This window comes from Phascolarctos cinereus, unplaced genomic scaffold (assembly GCF_003287225.1).
Source record: "Phascolarctos cinereus isolate Bilbo 61053 unplaced genomic scaffold, phaCin_HiC Scaffold_5;HRSCAF=322, whole genome shotgun sequence".
NCBI lineage: Eukaryota > Metazoa > Chordata > Mammalia > Diprotodontia > Phascolarctidae > Phascolarctos > Phascolarctos cinereus.
The window spans coordinates 393357801-393364031 of record NW_027555958.1 but is presented as its reverse complement, the minus strand read 5'-3'; the positions used below and the strand labels follow the sequence as shown (position 1 = coordinate 393364031).

Below are 6231 nucleotides of genomic sequence, written 5' to 3'. Positions count from 1 at the left end.
CATATTACATATATACATACACATATTACACACTTGTGTTTATAAAGCCAGATTTTGTGGTACATTTAATTAGGAAAGAGACTGAACAATGATAGTATAATACAGATTGTAGTATCAGTGGATACTTCATAGAAAAGTAAGGATATAAATGGGTAGATGCTCTTATTTTTAGTGATAATAACACACATGTACTTCCTTAAATTCTATTCTCTTTAAACATGTTCTAGAAAATGTGAGTGTGTATTAAATAATAATAGCCATGATTCCATCATCGTTTCATTTTTCCCCACAATTTACCCACATTTGCAGGAAATTTGTCATTTTGTAAAGTAACTGAATAAGTTGTAATGCTATTAAAGTATTTGTTATATTGGTGGACCCCTGGTGTTCTGTTTAAAGGTCTGATTTTAGAATCAGGAAGACCTGCATTCAAGTTCTGCCTATAAAACATACCACATTATCCTCAACCAAGTACTTACCATTTTAGTGTGTAGAGCAATCCTCAAGGATTATTTTAAGTGATTTTATACTTGGAAAGCAAGAACTTACAGTGTTTATAAATTGCAGAAATAGTCACCGAGTCCCCTATCCAATAAATATGGTATAAACTAGAGTAAAGCTTGCCTAAAATACATGGTGAGAAATTGCTATAATAAAAAGAATGTTTGATTGGGAATTAAGAGCCTGAGGTTCTGGGTCTAGTTCTGCCACTATTTCACAGAAATGAAGTTTTTGAGAAAACTCAAATAGGGGTCACTTTCCTCAAAAAGGATGGGAGGGGTTTGGATCAGGTCTCAAAGATCCCCCATTTTAACATTACATAATTCTCTAAAAGCATTTGATGACTGGTTTCTACTTTTGAAGACCCTTTTACATGACCCTAAAAATCTGGAAGCTACAGCTATGACACGTTATTCGCTTATTAGCATTTCAAATAGTCTAAAGTACTTCTATAATAAAGAATTCCATGCTATGCAATATTCTTCTCACCCACTGTATTATCTGCTCCATCACTGGTTTGCTTAATGAGAAACAGGTGGCACATTTTCAAATGCTCCCATTTATTTGTTTGACATAAACTTGTTTTCCATATTTTTTCCATGGCTCTTTAATTTACTTGTTACAACATTGCTCTCTTTGCCTGTACAATTAAAAAATAATCTCAAGGTCTATTGTACGCATTATCTAGTTGTACATCTGCAGTAAAGCATTCTTGGTGCCATAGAGAATTCCACATGAGGAAACAGAAATGGGGAATTTGTAGATAAAGTGGAAAAATGACTTTAAAAGATATGCACCAAGGTAAAATCTTGAGTGGAGAAAACTAATTTCTGCATTTCTTTTAATCATGAAAGGTAGAAAATGAATATAATTCAGACTTAAATCTTGGTTCAATTTATCACTACCAAATTCATATGAATAGAATTATGCTAAGTTTCCCTTATATGCACATCCAGGAAATTAATATAATATGTAATACTAAGATAAAAATAAACTAAAATAAAAATGACTATTAAAATGATTAATTCCCCAGCAATTTCAACTCAGAGTTTCTTCTGGTACATGAAATGAGTTCCATAAATAAAATATTTTGTGATCCAATAAGTTGAAAAATCTTATTAAAAAGTAAGGTATCTTCACTCTTCTGATGAATAATCAAAAATGTCTATTAGTCTAGCCAAGTTCAGTGAGATTCATTACCAGTTTCACCGCAAGTTGATGGATTTTCACCACAACAATTCTCCAAGATTTCTCACTAATTTGAAGAGATTTCACCATTGTTTATTGGTGAAAGGGATATCTATCCATACTGAATAAATCAGATCCTTGACACATCAGAAAAAGAAAAACACCTCATTAATGCAACATGGAGAATGAGAAAATTAAATAAATTCCAAAAATAAAATAAAATATAAGACATAGATTTAGAGATGAAAGAGACCTTAAAGGTATAAGTTCTCATTTGTAAAGTGATGAAACTAAAGGTTCCAAGGAGCAAAATAAAACAAATTATATCATTTCATCAAAAATATCTGTGAATTGGAGCAGCTCTTCACCTACCAAGCCCAGTTACATGATTGAAAGGCTAGTAGCCTAATCTAAAATGCAACAGAAGCTACCTTGAGTGAGTCGATGCCTCTCTGCAGTCCCATCATGTCCAGCAGGATAGATGCTTAATAAATATTTTTAATGTTCATGAATTTTATCATGCCAAAAGTTTTGTCAGTGAATTTAATTCTAAATTTTGGGTGTGGTCTTGCTCAGGTTATTTGAGAGAAATATAGTACAGAGCAAAAAAAAAAGTGATATGATGCTTTAGGCCATTTCTATAAATTGTACCAGGATGAAGCAGAAATTCTCTGACTTTAGTGCATCACATGATACAGGAAATATTTACTTGATAAATCTCCTGCCACTGAGTCTTTACACAGGCTGTCCCTCATTGCTGGACTACTCTCTCCCATTTTCTCTGTTTTCCAGAAACCCTAGATGCCTTCAAAGCTCAGCTTAAGCATTATGTTCTGCATGAAGCCTTTTCCTCATCCCCAACCATTAGCAGCCATCTCCCCCAAAATCTCCTTCTAGAAAATTTGTAGATATTTTGTATTTTCTTAAATGTATAAATGTTGTTTTCTTTGATGGGGTGTAAACTTGTTTTTGATTTATGGAATGAAACAAACATTTCAATAATTTAGCATAATAAAAAGACGACTGCACATGAAACTGCAAATCTATTATGTATAACTTGTTATTCCTTTTAAATAATAAAATTATCATATACATTTCCTATTTTTCCCTTTTTTTCTTCCCTCTCCTTATCTCCTATCCTAGAGATTGCTACCATTAAACATATGCACACACACACACACACACACACACACACATGACACACGCACATAAACACATACATAAATTTTTTATACATACTTCTCTTTATCAGTTCTTTCTCTGGATTCAGATAGCATTTTCTTCACATGTCCTAAAGGACATATTCCCTAAAGGAATTTTTTTTTTATTTTGTGTATTTGTAATAGTCAAAATTACTCAGTCACTAAGAGTGATTTTCATTCGAGTGATCAAAAGTCACTCGAAATCTTTCTGTTTTTTTTTTTTGATGTGTGCACTTTTGTTTGAATTGGTCTTAAGTCAGTGTACAGTGTCTTCCGCTTTCCCAAGTACTGGCACCAATCTCATAAAACTCACTGTGAGATTGTGAAATCTTCATTCACATCTATATTGGGGGCAGGGAGGGAATTTAGGGGGCCATTTATTATGTGTGACAATTTATTTTTTGGGGGTTTTTTTTGGTGAGGCAATTGGGGTTAAATGGCTTGCCCAGGGTCACACAGCTAGTGAGTGTTATGTGTTGAGGCTGTATTTGAACCAGGTCCTCCTGACTCCAGGGCCAGTGCTCTATCCATTGTGCCACCTAGCTTTCCCGTGGATGGAAATTAAAAAAAAAAGAACTCTTACTAAGGTGGAAGACACAAAAAGGTTTTTTTTGAAAGGATTGCATCATTTAAATGTAAAGCAGTACAATGCCTTTCCCAGTCACCTTCTCCCCATATGAATTTTTTTTTAATGTGGCTCCTTTGCTGTAGCAGAGGACAGCCTTCATAGAGGCCTGTAACTCTGTAACAATGCATTATACAATATTTGGAATAATTATTTTTTAAAATGTACAGAGTCCTGAAGACACACTGTAGAATTTCAAGGTTTTGTGCCCCCAACATGCATAAATTGTTCATCACCTTCACTGTTCTAGTTTTCATATTCTGAGTCAAGTGCAAAAAAAAAAATGCCATGTCAATTTCATCTCTTTTTGGGAGGGGCAGGGCAATCATTATGTCACACCCTTTGACAAAAAAAAAAAGAAACAAAAAAACCCCACGAACTCCATTTAGAAGCATTTGCAGTGGACAATGGAAGGCCCAGATTCATCATACTCCTGCTTGCTGATCCACATCTAGTGGAAGGTGGAAAGAGATGCCAGTATGGAGGCTCCAATCCAGAGTATTTGTGCTCAGGTGGGGCAATGATCTTGATTTTCATTGCGCTAGGAGCTAGGGCCATAATCCCCTTCTGGATCCTGTCAGCAATGCCTGGGTACATGATGGTACCACCAGAAGAGTATTGGCATATAAATTCTTAGGATATCAACATCACACTTCATGATTGAGCTGAAGGTAGTTTCATGGATTTCACAGGATGCTGTAACTAAGAAATAAGTTTGGGAGAGAGCTTCTGAGCATTGGAACCTCTCATTGCCAATAGTAATAACCTGACCATCAGGAAACTCATAGCTCTTTTCCAGAGAGGAGCTAGATGCAGCAGTGGCTATCTCCTGCTCTAAGTCTAGAGCAACATAACACAGCTTCTCCTTGATGTCTAGCACAATTTCCCTCTCAGCTGTGGTAGTGAAACTGTACCCTCTCTTGGTCAGGATCTTCATGAAGTAGTCTGTCAGATCATGACCAGCCGGATCCAGAACAAGGATGGTGTGGGGAACAGCATAACCTTCACAGATGGGCACAGAGTGGGTCAGGCCATCACTGGAATCCATCATAATACTAGTGGTATGACCAGAGGCATACAGGGACAGCACAGCCTAGATGGCCATGGCTGGGGATTGAAGGTTTCAAACACAATCTGAGTCATCTTCTCTCTGTTGGCTTTGGGTTTCAGGGGGGCTTCTGTAAGCAGCACAGGGTGCTCTTCAGGGGCCACATGCAGCCCATTGTAGAAAGTATGATGCCAGATTTTCTCCATGTCATCCCAGTTGGTGATAATACCATGTCCAATGGGGTCAATTCAGGGTTCCTTGCTACATCCCCCATGTAGCTGTCTTTCTGGCCGATACCCACTATCACATCCTGAGGTCTGTAGCATCCAACAATGGAAGTGAAGACAGCCCAAGGGGCATCATTTCCTGCAAAGCCAGCTTTGCACATTCCAGAGCCATTATCAACAAAGAGAGCAGCAACATGATCATCCATGGTGAACTTTGAAGTGGCAAGATTAACCCTTAAGAGAGAGAGAAGAGGTGGTGCCACACCTGGAGGCAGCAGGGAGGCAAGTGCACGCTGGGTGGAAGAGCTCCCAGCTTTTAAAGTCATTCTTAAAACAATATTGCTGTTACTGTATACAATGTTCTCTTGGTTCTGTTCATTTTGCTCTTCATTATTTAGTGTAAGACTTTCCATGTTTTTTTTCTAAGATCATTGAGTTCATTGTTTCTTATAGCACAACAGTATTCTATCACAACCACATACCACAACTTGTTTAGCCAGTCCCCAATTGATGGGCATCTCTGCAATTTCCACTTCTTTGCCACCACAAAGAGAGCTGCTATAAACATTTTATAACTTCTTTAGGAAAGACAGGGCTTCATTTTCTTTGAATCCTCAGCACCTAGCAGTGTCTGCATATACTTAGTGCTAAATAAATGTTTCCCATTTCATTAAAATGGCCATAGATTCAGTGATAAGTAGAATCAGAAAATCATGTTTTTTGGAAAGGGCCCAAGGAACCATCTAGTCAAACCTCTCGCTGAAGCATGAATCCCCTGACAAGTGTTTATCCATCACTTTGAAGACTCAATTTGGAGAGAGGGGATGGAAACTCATTGCCTTTTGAGACAGTCTATTATTGACTGCCTGTAATTATTAGTTTGCTCTTCCTTATACTGTGCTAAAATATATCTTCTCCATACAAATGGAGGTAGTTATTTGTGAGGTAGACTGAAGAGCCTAATTTATCTCCATAACTTTTCTGGAATCTATTACTACACATACACACATGTTATTCAATTACTCAGTTACTACACATAGACACATGTTATTCAGATACTTTTGGTTTGTTAAATGATAGGACATATAATGCTCTAGGGTAATTACATTTTTTTTTGAGGCAACCAGGATTAAGTAATTTGCCCAGGGTCACACAACTAATGAGTGTTATGTGTCTGAGGCCAGATTTGAACTCAGGTCCTCGTGACTCCAGGGCCAGTATGCTATCCACTGTACCACCTAGCTTCCCCAGGTAATAGCATTTTTGATAATCATAGATAGAGAACAGTTCTGCAAGAAAAAACCCTGATGAACTTGTATTGTGTGTGTGTGTGTGTGTGTGTGTGTGTGTGTGTGCGTGAATCTCTTCCCATTGTCTGTTTAAATTGTATGTTATTCTTTAGTCTGTAGTGAATTGAGCTCACTATGTTGGCAGTTTCTT

The 6231-nt window shown here is 37.0% G+C and overlaps 1 pseudogene; it reads right to left on the bottom strand.

Annotated features, from left to right (window-relative positions):
* Positions 1–3901: 3901 nt before the first annotated feature.
* LOC110206881 (actin, cytoplasmic 2 pseudogene) lies at positions 3902–5030 on the bottom strand (annotated as a pseudogene).
* Positions 5031–6231: the final 1201 nt, after the last annotated feature.